The following is a 13,538-nucleotide window of genomic DNA, read 5'->3' on the forward strand; positions in this document are numbered from 1 at the left end:
CGAAGGTCAATCTTAGAGAACCACTTGGCCCCCTTTATGCGAGCAAACAAGTCAGTCAGCAACGGCAATGGGTATTGATATTTAACAGTGATTTTATTCAAAAGCCGATAATCAATACATGGTCTCAAAGAGCCGTCTTTTTTTGACACAAAGAAAAAAACGGCTCCTAAGGGAGATGACGATGGACGAATATGTCCCTTTTCCAAGGACTCCTTTATATATTCTCGCATAGCAGCATGTTCAGGCACAGACAGATTAAATAAACGACCCTTTGGGTATTTACTACCCGGGATTAAATCTATGGCACAATCGCACTCTCGGTGCGGAGGTAACGAACCAAGCTTGGATTCTTCAAAGACGTCACGATAGTCAGACAGGAACTCAGGAATTTCAGAGGGGATGGATGATGAAATGGAAACCACAGGTACATCCCCATGAGCCCCCTTACATCCCCAGCTCAACACAGACATAGCTCTCCAGTCGAGGACTGGGTTGTGAGATTGCAGCCAAGGCAATCCTAGCACCAAATCATCATGTAGATTATACAGCACCAGAAAGCGAATAATCTCCTGGTGATCCGGATTAATACGCATAGTTACTTGTGTCCAGTATTGTGGTTTATTATTAGCCAATGGGGTGGAGTCAATCCCCTTCAGAGGAATAGAAGTCTCCAAAGGCTCTAAATCATACCCACAGCGTTTGGCAAAGGACCAATCCATAAGACTCAAAGCGGCGCCAGAGTCGACATAGGCGTCCGTGGTAATAGATGACAAAGAGCAAATCAGGGTCACAGATAGAATAAATTTAGACGGTAAGGTGCAAATGGAAACAGATTTACCAAGCTTTTTAGTGCGCTTAGAGCATGCTGATATAACATGAGTAGAATCACCACAATAGAAACACAACCCATTTTTCCGTCTAAAATTCTGCCGCTCGCTTCGGGACAGAATTCTATCACACTGCATACTCTCTGGCGACTTCTCAGTGGACACCGCCAGATGGTGCACTGGTTTGCGCTCCCGCAAACGCCTATCGATCTGAATAGCCATTGTCATGGACTCATTCAGACCCGCAGGCACAGGGAACCCCACCATAACATCCTTAATGGCATCAGAGAGACCCTCTCTGAAAGTCGCCGCCAGGGCGCACTCATTCCACTGAGTAAGCACAGACCATTTACGGAATCTTTGGCAGTAAATTTCCGCTTCATCTTGCCCCTGAGATAGGGACATCAAAGTTTTTTCTGCCTGAAGCTCCAAATGAGGTTCGTCATAAAGCAACCCCAAGGCCAGAAAAAACGCATCCACATTGAGCAACGCAGGATCCCCTGGTGTCAATGAAAAAGCCCAGTCTTGAGGGTCGCCCCGGAGCAAGGAAATCACAATCCTGACCTGCTGTGCAGGGTCTCCGGCAGAGCGAGATTTCAGAGACAAAAATAATTTGCAATTATTTCGAAAATTCTGAAACCCGGATCTATTCCCCGAGAAAAATTCCGGCAAAGGAATTCTCGGCTCAGATACAGGTGCATGACAAACAAAATCTTGCAAATTTTGTACCTTCGTGGCGAGATTATTCAAACCTGCAGTTACACTCTGAAGATCCATTACAAACAGGTGGACACAGAGCCATTCAAGGGTTAAGAGGAGGTAAGAAGCAGCTAGACAGCAATTAAGGGCTAGGCAGCAAAACTCTGAGGGGAAAAAAAAAAAAAAATTTCCCTTCAACACTTCTTTTTCTCCTGCTTCAGCCCAAACAATTAACACTTTGCAGGCCGGTCAAACTGTCATGATCTCAATGGCAAGAGAACATAGCATAAGCATATATAGGAACTAGCTCTTGGAAGATGGGAACTGAGCTGACCATGAACTAAACCTAACGCACAACTAGCAGTGGCCGGGTAGCATGCCTACGTTGATTCTAGATGCCCAGCCCAGCCGGAGGACTAAATAAAGCTAGCAGAGGAAAATATTAGTCCTAGCTCACCTCTAGAGAAATACCCCGAAAGGAGACAGAGGCCCCCCACATGTATTGGCGGTGAGTTGAGATGAAATAACAAACGTAGTATGAAAATAGGTTTAGCAAATTTGAGGTCCACTTACTACATAGCAGAAGACAGAAAGGACACTTTCATGGTCAGCTGAAATCCCTATCAAAAACACCATCCAGAAATTACTTTAAAACTCTGGCATTAACTCATAACACCAGAGTGGCAATTCCCGTTCACAAGAGCTTTCCAGACACAGTAACGAAACTACAGCTGTGAACTGGAACAAAATGCAAAAACAAAACATGGACAAGAGTCCAACTTATCTAGTAGTTGTCTAGGAGCAGGAACAAGCACAGAGAGGCTTCTGATAACATTGATGACCGGCAAGCAACTAACAGAGCAGCAAGGTTATATAGCGACTCCCACATCTTGATGGGAACAGGTGAACAGAGAAGATGAAGACACCAGTTCAATTCCACCAGTAGCCACCGGGGGAGCCCAGAATCCAAATTCACAACAGGAAATAATAAATCTTATGGTATCACAGACGAACTTGTATGCCCAACAATTTATCACCCAAAATCCCACGTCATCATACGCCAGATGAACCCCCATAAATGCAGCAGAGATGATGACATTTTGGGGAATTTTGCTGCATATGGGCATAATAAAAAAAAAACAGAGATTAATCAATACTGGAGTACTGATATTCTCTACAGTACACCGGTATTCCGCATGGCCATGACAAGGAAACGTTTTGAAGGGATCCATACATTTTTGCATTATAATGATAATGCGTAGCGTCCTCCCCGAGACGATCCTAACTTTGATCGTCTATATAAAATTCGGACAGTGGTTGAACACTTCAGCAGAAAATTCAGGGTCTATGTGGGGAAGGACACCCAAATTAACCCCCCTAAATTCCCCCCCATCCTGGGGGTGAGTGGGAAAATTGTGTGGGAATTGCTGCACCCACTGCTGGATAAGGGTTATCACCTCTACATTTATAACTTTTACATCAGCGTCCCACTCTTCAAGGCCCTCTCTGTCAGAGGTACAGTTGCATGTGTGTCATGATCTCAATGGCAAGAGAACATAGCATAAGCATATATAGGAACTAGCTCTTGGAAGATGGGAACTGAGCTGACCATGAACTAAACCTAACGCACAACTAGCAGTGGCCGGGTAGCATGCCTACGTTGATTCTAGATGCCCAGCCCAGCCGGAGGACTAAATAAAGCTAGCAGAGGAAAATATTAGTCCTAGCTCACCTCTAGAGAAATACCCCGAAAGGAGACAGAGGCCCCCCACATGTATTGGCGGTGAGTTGAGATGAAATAACAAACGTAGTATGAAAATAGGTTTAGCAAATTTGAGGTCCACTTACTACATAGCAGAAGACAGAAAGGACACTTTCATGGTCAGCTGAAAACCCTATCAAAAACACCATCCAGAAATTACTTTAAAACTCTGGCATTAACTCATAACACCAGAGTGGCAATTCCCGTTCACAAGAGCTTTCCAGACACAGTAACGAAACTACAGCTGTGAACTGGAACAAAATGCAAAAACAAACATGGACAAGAGTCCAACTTATCTAGTAGTTGTCTAGGAGCAGGAACAAGCACAGAGAGGCTTCTGATAACATTGTTGACCGGCAAGCAACTAACAGAGCAGCAAGGTTATATAGCGACTCCCACATGTATTGATGGGAACAGGTGAACAGAGAAGATGAAGACACCAGTTCAATTCCACCAGTAGCCACCGGGGGAGCCCAGAATCCAAATTCACAACAGTACCCCCCCCTCAAGGAGGGGGCACCGAACCCTCACCAGAACCACCAGGGCGATCAGGATGGGCCCTATGAAAGGCACGAACCAGATCGGAGGCATGAACATCAGATGCATTCACCCAAGAATTATCCTCCTGGCCGTATCCCTTCCACTTGACCAGATACTGGAGTCTCCGTCTGGAAACACGAGAGTCCAAGATTTTCTCCACAACGTACTCCAACTCACCCTCAACCAACACCGGAGCAGGAGGCTCAACGGAAGGCACAACCGGTACCTCATACCTGCGCAATAATGACCGATGAAAAACGTTATGAATAGAAAAGGATGCAGGGAGGTCCAAACGGAAGGAAACAGGGTTAAGAATCTCCAATATCTTATACGGGCCGATAAACCGAGGCTTAAACTTAGGAGAAGAGACCCTCATAGGGACAAAACGAGAAGACAACCACACCAAATCCCCAACAGAAAGCCGAGGACCAACACGACGGTGGCGGTTGGCAAAAAGCTGAGTCTTCTCCTGGGACAACCTCAAATTGTCCACCACCTGCCCCCAGATCTGATGCAATCTCTCCACCACAGCATCCACTCCAGGACAATCCGAAGATTCCACCTGACCAGAGGAAAATCGAGGATGAAACCCCGAATTACAGAAAAACGGGGACACCAAAGTGGCAGAGCTGGCCCGATTATTGAGAGCGAACTCCGCCAATGGCAAAAAAGCAACCCAATCATCCTGGTCAGCAGACACAAAACACCTCAGATATGTCTCCAGGGTCTGATTAATCCGCTCGGTCTGGCCATTCGTCTGAGGATGGAAAGCGGACGAAAAAGATAAATCTATGCCCATCCTAGCACAGAATGCCCGCCAAAATCTAGACACGAATTGGGTCCCTCTGTCAGAAACGATATTCTCAGGAATACCATGCAAACGAACAACATTTTGAAAAAACAGAGGAACCAACTCGTAAGAAGAAGGTAACTTGGGCAGAGGAACCAAATGGACCATCTTAGAAAAACGGTCACACACCACCCAGATGACAGACATCTTCTGAGAAACAGGCAGATCTGAAATAAAATCCATCGAGATGTGCGTCCAAGGCCTCTTAGGAATAGGCAAGGGCAACAATAATCCACTAGCCCGAGAACAACAAGGCTTGGCCCGAGCACAAACGTCACAAGACTGCACAAAGCCTCGCACATCTCGTGACAGGGAAGGCCACCAGAAGGACCTTGCCACCAAATCCCTGGTACCAAAAATGCCAGGATGACCTGCCAACGCAGAAGAATGAACCTCAGAGATGACTCTACTGGTCCAATCATCAGGAACAAACAGTTTATCAGGTGGGCAACGATCAGGTCTCTCCGCCTGAAACTCCTGCAAGGCCCGCCGCAGGTCTGGAGAAACGGCTGACAATACCACTCCATCCTTAAGGATACCTGTGGGCTCAGAGTTACCAGGCGAGTCAGGCTCAAAACTCCTAGAAAGGGCATCCGCCTTAACATTCTTAGAACCCGGTAGGTATGACACCACAAAATTAAACCGAGAGAAAAATAATGACCAGCGCGCCTGTCTAGGATTCAGGCGCCTGGCAGTCTCAAGATAAATCAAATTTTTGTGGTCAGTCAATACCACCACCTGATGTCTGGCCCCCTCAAGCCAATGGCGCCACTCCTCAAAAGCCCACTTCATGGCCAAAAGCTCCCGATTCCCAACATCATAATTCCGCTCAGCGGGCGAAAATTTACGGGAAAAGAAGGCACAAGGCCTCATCACGGAGCAGTCAGAACTTTTCTGCGACAACACTGCCCCAGCTCCGATCTCAGAAGCGTCGACCTCAACCTGAAAAGGTAGAGCAACATCAGGCTGACGCAACACAGGGGCAGAGGAAAAACGGCGCTTAAGCTCCCGAAAGGCCTCCACAGCATCAGGGGACCAATCAGCAACATCAGCACCCTTCTTAGTCAAATCGGTCAATGGCTTAGCAATATCCGAAAAACCAGCAATAAATCGACGATAAAAGTTAGCAAAGCCCAAAAATTTCTGAAGACTCTTAAGAGAAGAGGGCTGCGTCCAATCACAAATAGCTTGAACCTTGACAGGATCCATTTCAATGGAAGAGGGGGAAAAAATATATCCCAAAAAGGAAATCCTCTGTACCCCAAAAACACACTTAGAACCCTTCACACACAAAGAATTAGACCGCAAAACCTGAAAAACCCTCCTGACTTGCTGGACATGAGAGTCCCAGTCATCCGAAAAAATCAGAATATCATCCAGATACACAATCATAAATTTATCCAAATAATCGCGAAAAATATCATGCATAAAGGACTGGAAAACTGACGGAGCATTAGAAAGACCAAAAGGCATCACTAAATACTCAAAGTGGCCCTCGGGCGTATTAAATGCGGTTTTCCACTCATCCCCCTGCCTGATTCGCACCAAATTATACGCCCCACGAAGGTCAATCTTAGAGAACCACTTGGCCCCCTTTATGCGAGCAAACAAATCAGTCAGCAACGGCAATGGGTATTGATATTTAACAGTGATTTTATTCAAAAGCCGATAATCAATACATGGTCTCAAAGAGCCGTCTTTTTTTGACACAAAGAAAAAACCGGCTCCTAAGGGAGATGACGATGGACGAATATGTCCCTTTTCCAAGGACTCCTTTATATATTCTCGCATAGCAGCATGTTCAGGCACAGACAGATTAAATAAACGACCCTTTGGGTATTTACTACCCGGGATTAAATCTATGGCACAATCGCACTCTCGGTGCGGAGGTAACGAACCAAGCTTGGATTCTTCAAAGACGTCACGATAGTCAGACAGGAACTCAGGAATTTCAGAGGGAATGGATGATGAAATGGAAACCACAGGTACATCCCCATGAGCCCCCTTACATCCCCAGCTCAACACAGACATAGCTCTCCAGTCGAGGACTGGGTTGTGAGATTGCAGCCAAGGCAATCCTAGCACCAAATCATCATGTAGATTATACAGCACCAGAAAGCGAATAATCTCCTGGTGATCCGGATTAATACGCATAGTTACTTGTGTCCAGTATTGTGGTTTATTATTAGCCAATGGGGTGGAGTCAATCCCCTTCAGAGGAATAGGAGTCTCCAAAGGCTCTAAATCATACCCACAGCGTTTGGCAAAGGACCAATCCATAAGACTCAAAGCGGCGCCAGAGTCGACATAGGCGTCCGTGGTAATAGATGACAAAGAGCAAATCAAGGTCACAGATAGAATAAACTTAGACGGTAAGGTGCAAATGGAAACAGATTTACCAAGCTTTTTAGTGCGCTTAGAGCATGCTGATATAACATGAGTAGAATCACCACAATAGAAACACAACCCATTTTTCCGTCTAAAATTCTGCCGCTCGCTTCGGGACAGAATTCTATCACACTGCATACTCTCTGGCGACTTCTCAGTGGACACCGCCAGATGGTGCACTGGTTTGCGCTCCCGCAAACGCCTATCGATCTGAATAGCCATTGTCATGGACTCATTCAGACCCGCAGGCACAGGGAACCCCACCATAACATCCTTAATGGCATCAGAGAGACCCTCTCTGAAAGTCGCCGCCAGGGCGCACTCATTCCACTGAGTAAGCACAGACCATTTACGGAATCTTTGGCAGTAAATTTCCGCTTCATCTTGCCCCTGAGATAGGGACATCAAAGTTTTTTCTGCCTGAAGCTCCAAATGAGGTTCGTCATAAAGCAACCCCAAGGCCAGAAAAAACGCATCCACATTGAGCAACGCAGGATCCCCTGGTGTCAATGAAAAAGCCCAGTCTTGAGGGTCGCCCCGGAGCAAGGAAATCACAATCCTGACCTGCTGTGCAGGGTCTCCGGCAGAGCGAGATTTCAGAGACAAAAATAATTTGCAATTATTTCGAAAATTCTGAAACCCGGATCTATTTCCCGAGAAAAATTCCGGCAAAGGAATTCTCGGCTCAGATACAGGTGCATGACAAACAAAATCTTGCAAATTTTGTACCTTCGTGGCGAGATTATTCAAACCTGCAGTTACACTCTGAAGATCCATTACAAACAGGTGGACACAGAGCCATTCAAGGGTTAAGAGGAGGTAAGAAGCAGCTAGACAGCAATTAAGGGCTAGGCAGCAAAACTCTGAGGGGAGAAAAAAAAAAAAAATTTCCCTTCAACACTTCTTTTTCTCCTGCTTCAGCCCAAACAATTAACACTTTGCGGGCCGGTCAAACTGTCATGATCTCAATGGCAAGAGAACATAGCATAAGCATATATAGGAACTAGCTCTTGGAAGATGGGAACTGAGCTGACCATGAACTAAACCTAACGCACAACTAGCAGTGGCCGGGTAGCATGCCTACGTTGATTCTAGATGCCCAGCCCAGCCGGAGGACTAAATAAAGCTAGCAGAGGAAAATATTAGTCCTAGCTCACCTCTAGAGAAATACCCCGAAAGGAGACAGAGGCCCCCCACATGTATTGGCGGTGAGTTGAGATGAAATAACAAACGTAGTATGAAAATAGGTTTAGCAAATTTGAGGTCCACTTACTACATAGCAGAAGACAGAAAGGACACTTTCATGGTCAGCTGAAAACCCTATCAAAAACACCATCCAGAAATTACTTTAAAACTCTGGCATTAACTCATAACACCAGAGTGGCAATTCCCGTTCACAAGAGCTTTCCAGACACAGTAACGAAACTACAGCTGTGAACTGGAACAAAATGCAAAAACAAACATGGACAAGAGTCCAACTTATCTAGTAGTTGTCTAGGAGCAGGAACAAGCACAGAGAGGCTTCTGATAACATTGTTGACCGGCAAGCAACTAACAGAGCAGCAAGGTTATATAGCGACTCCCACATGTATTGATGGGAACAGGTGAACAGAGAAGATGAAGACACCAGTTCAATTCCACCAGTAGCCACCGGGGGAGCCCAGAATCCAAATTCACAACACATGTGGCACTGTGCGAAAAAATCAGCGAGGCCTCCCTAAGCCGCTAATTGGGCAAACGCTGAGAAAAGGGGAAAGCAGAGCCCAATGCAGCGACAACATGCTGGTGGTCAAGTATAAGGACAAAAGGGATGTCCTTATCCTGACCACCATACACCGTGACAACAGCACCCTTGTCACTGTTCGTGGGACCACAACACAAGTCCCAAAGCCGGATTGTATCCTGGATTGCAATCGGTACATGGGGGTCGTAGATCTCTCAGATCAGGTCCTCCAACCATACAGTGCCATGCGAAAAGCCAAAGTATGGTACAAAAATTTGTCCGTGCACATTGTACAGATGACACTGTGCAATGCTTTTGTGGCGTTCAGATCTGCAGGCAATACGGGGACCTTCCTTCTGTTTCAGGAGGAAGTCATCAAGGCCCTAATGTTTGGCACTCGGGGAGGTGAGGGTCCCAGTACTTCTGAATCTGATAGTGCCCGCATTGTCCCAGGTCAACATTTCCCAGGACAGGTTCCCCAAACAGCGAGGACAGGCCGATCACAAAAACGGTGCAGAGTATACTCAAAGAGGGGAATCCGAAAGGACACAACTTACCATTGTGAAACCTGCCCTGAGAAACCTGGCCTCTGCATTAAGGATTGTTTCAAAGCATTCCACCCTTCCACAAATTAACAAAATTTGTTTATACCCTGTTGACACAACACACTTTTATAAATCTGATGTACTCCGCACATCTTACATATAACACCACATTATAAATTCATACACCAGTAAAACAAAAAGCATTATAATCAATACTATAAAACTATGCCTCTAAATAAATTCCTTCAGGGGTGTAGTTTCCAAAATGGGGTCATTTGTGAGGGGTTTCCACTGTTTAGGCACATGAGGGGCTCTGCAAACCCCACGCCTGCAGACCAATCCATCAAAATCTGCAATCCAAAACGTCACTCCTTCCATTCTGAGCCCTGCCGTGCGCCCAAACAGTGGTTTTCCCCCACATATGGGATATCGGTGTACTCAGGAGAAATTGCACAACAACTTTTGTGGTCCATTTTCTCCTTTTACATTTGTGAAAATAAAAAAATTGTTGCTGAAAAATCATTTTTGTGGAAAAAATGTGTTTTTTATTTTCACGGCTTTACATTCTAAACTTCTGTGGTGCACCTGGGGGTTCAAAGTGCTCACCATACAGCTAGATAGGTTCCTTGAAAGGTCTAGTTTCCAAAATGAGGTCACTTGGGGTTTTCCAATGTTTAGGCACATCAGGGGCTCTTCAAACGCAACACGACACCTGCAGACTATTCCATCAAAATCTGCAATCCAAAACGTCACTCCTTCCATTCTGAGCCCTGCCGTGTGCCCAAACAGTGGTTTTCCCCCACATATGGGATATCGGCGTACTCAGGAGAAATTGCACAACAACTTTTGTGGTCCATTTTCTCCTTTTACTGTTGTGAAAATAAAAAAATCATTGCTTAAAGATCATTTTTGTGGAAAAAATGTGATTTTTTTATTTTCACGGCTCTACGTTCTAAACTTCTGTGAAGCACCTGGATGTACAAAGTGCTCACCACACAGCTAGATAAGTTCCCTGAAGGGTCTAGTTTCCAAAATGTGGTCACTTGTTGTGGTTTTCCAATGTTTAGGCACATCAGGGGCTCTTCAAACGCAACATGGCATCCGCTATCAATTCCAACCAATTTTGCTTTCAAAAAGTCAAAAGGTGCTCCTTCCATTCTGAGCCCTGCCGTGCACCCAAACAGTGGTTTTCCCCCACATATGGGGTACCGGTGTACTCAGGAGAAATTGCACAACTACATTTGTCATACATTTTCTCCTTTTACACTTGTGAAAATAAAAACATTGTTGCTGAAAGATAATTTTTGTGACTAAAAAGTTAAATGTTCATTTTTTCCTTCCACGTTCCTTTAGCTGCTGTGAAGCACCTGAAGGGTTAATAAACTTCTTGAATGTGCTTTTGATCAGCTTGAGGGGTGCAGTTTTTAGAAAGGTGTCACTTTAGGGTATTTTCTTTCATATCGACCCCTCAAAGTGACTTCAAATGTGATGTGGTTCCTAAAAAAAAATTTGTTCAAAAAATGAGAAATCGCTGGTCAAATTTTAACCCTTATAACTTTCTAACAAAAAAGTTTTGTTTCCAAAATTGTGCTGATGTAAAGTAGACATGTGGGAAATATTATTTATTAACTATTTTGTGTGATATGACTCTCTGATTTAAGGGCATAAAAATTTAAAGTTTGAAAATTGCAAAATTTTCACCAAATTTCCATTTTTTTTCACAAATAAACAAATAAAGTCATATCGAAGGAATTTTACTGTTATCATAAAGTACAATATGTCACAAGAAAACAATATCAGAATCACCAGGATCCGTTGAAGTGTTCCAGAGTTATTACCTCATAAAGTGACAGTGGTCAGAAGTGTAAAAATTGTCAGGGTCAGAAAGGTGAAAACAGGCTGGGTCTTGAAGGGGTTAAACACGGACGGCATGTTTACATGGGCCGTACAGTCAAATAATAGAAAACATTAGCAGAATTGCCATCTTTTTGTACATCCTACCTCACATACAGCAGAATAAAAACGTTAAAAAAAAAGTCCTACATGGGTCCCCTCTGGCTCTGTGGCCGATGGTTCGGGGTCCCAGATGGTTATTATTTTTCACTTTGCAGCTATACTATACAGTGCAGCCACAAGACAACTGTAGCCCAGTGCTAAGACTGGCAGAAACCCCTGGAGCATTGGTGCTGGACCCACAGGGGACTTCTCATTTCATTCTAATTATTTTTACATTCTCAGAAAACCCCTGTAGTGTCTGTTCACATGCACCATTTTTGCTGCTGATTGATCTACTGTGTAGGCAGGAAATATTCAGCGTTTTTGCAGCCTTTTCACTTGCATTTTTGTGTACCATTCATTTGAATAGGGAAAAAACGCTGCAGAAATGCTGAAAGACGACGTACAACAGATTTATAAAAAAAAAAAAAAAAAGTTTGTTCTTGACGGTGTCCGGTGTCTGTGTCTGGCTGCTGTACTGGGACAGCAAGGAATAGTATAGTAGACTGCACTATTCCACACAATAGTATAAAAAGCCAAGTTCACACTGCTCTTCTGCAGTGCATCCGGGGGCTCTGCCTGAATCCCCCTAAAATAGAATTCATATAAATCCCCGACGGGGCCACAGACTGCACTGACACAAGCAGAGTTCAAATGAATTCCATTTGTTTTGTCTTTTCTGAAATTGACTGATTTATTTTCTTAAGGTATGTGCAGACAATCAGGAATCGGCAGTGATTTGGACGCAGCACATGTCCGCTGTGTCCAAAGCTCTGCCGGCTATTGAACGCAGGTGAATCCGCATGTGTTCACTTAACCGTGCGGAATCACCACATCCAATAAATTGTACTGGTGAAATTTCTCTTGCAGAGACTCGCGTCTCCACAAGATAATTTAACATGCTAAGGTGTGGAAAGACGTGCCGCATGTCCATCTCCGCGGGTGAGCCATGGTCATTGGTGCACGCATAGTGGACATGGGATTTCTTGAAATCCCATCCACTATGCTATAAAATCTGGACGCTGCGGATTAGACGCTGCACAAGTACGCAGCGTCCAACCCGCAGCGTATACTGATTGTTTTGTGTTTGTTCGTCTAAAAGTGTCCACTTTTCTTTGGCTGTTGGAACAGACGGACACTTTCAGAAAACAAAAGCATCACATGTAGAATTCATTTGAACGCCATTCCTGTCATTGCAACTATTGTTCTATAGGGTATTCAGGCAGAACCCACCAGGCGCAGTAAAGAAAGACAGTGTGAACAGGCCCTAATGTAAAACACAGGCATTACAGTAGAAATACATTGCTTATCCCTATTATGGCGACACTACAATTACAGAACTACAGGTCCTTCTCAAAAAATTAGCATATAGTGTTAAATTTCATTATTTACCATAATGTAATGATTACAATTTAACTTTCATATATTATAGATTCATTATCCACCAACTGAAATTTGTCAGGTCTTTTATTGTTTTAATACTGATGATTTTGGCATACAACTCCTGATAACCCAAAAAACCTGTCTGAATAAATTAGCATATCAAGAAAAGGTTCTCTAAACGACCTATTACCCTAATCTTCTGAATCAACTAATTAACTCTAAACACATGCAAAAGATACCTGAGGCTTTTAAAAACTCCCTGCCTAGTTCATTACTCAAAACCCCCATCATGGGTAAGACTAGCGACCTGACAGATGTCAAGAAGGCCATCATTGACACCCTCAAGCAAGAGGGTAAGACCCAGAAAGAAATTTCTCAACAAATAGGCTGTTCCCAGAGTGCTGTATCAAGGCACCTCAATGGTAAGTCTGTTGGAAGGCAAAAATGTGGCAGAAAACGCTGTACAACGAGAAGAGGTGACCGGACCCTGAGGAAGATTGTGGAGAAGGACCGATTCCAGACCTTGGGGAACCTGAGGAAGCAGTGGACTGAGTCTGGTGTGGAAACATCCAGAGCCACTGTGCACAGGCGTGTGCAGGAAATGGGCTACAGGTGCCGCATTCCCCAGGTAAAGCCACTTTTGAACCATAAACAGCGGCAGAAGCGCCTGACCTGGGCTACAGAGAAGCAGCACTGGACTGTTGCTAAGTGGTCCCAAGTACTTTTTTCTGATGAAAGCAAATTTTGCATGTCATTCGGAAATCAAGGTGCCAGAGTCTGGAGGAAGACTGGGGAGAAGGAAATGCCAAAATGCCTGAAGTCCAGT

Source organism: Ranitomeya variabilis, chromosome 1 (genome assembly GCF_051348905.1).
Source record: "Ranitomeya variabilis isolate aRanVar5 chromosome 1, aRanVar5.hap1, whole genome shotgun sequence".
NCBI classification, from domain to species: Eukaryota; Metazoa; Chordata; class Amphibia; order Anura; family Dendrobatidae; genus Ranitomeya; species Ranitomeya variabilis.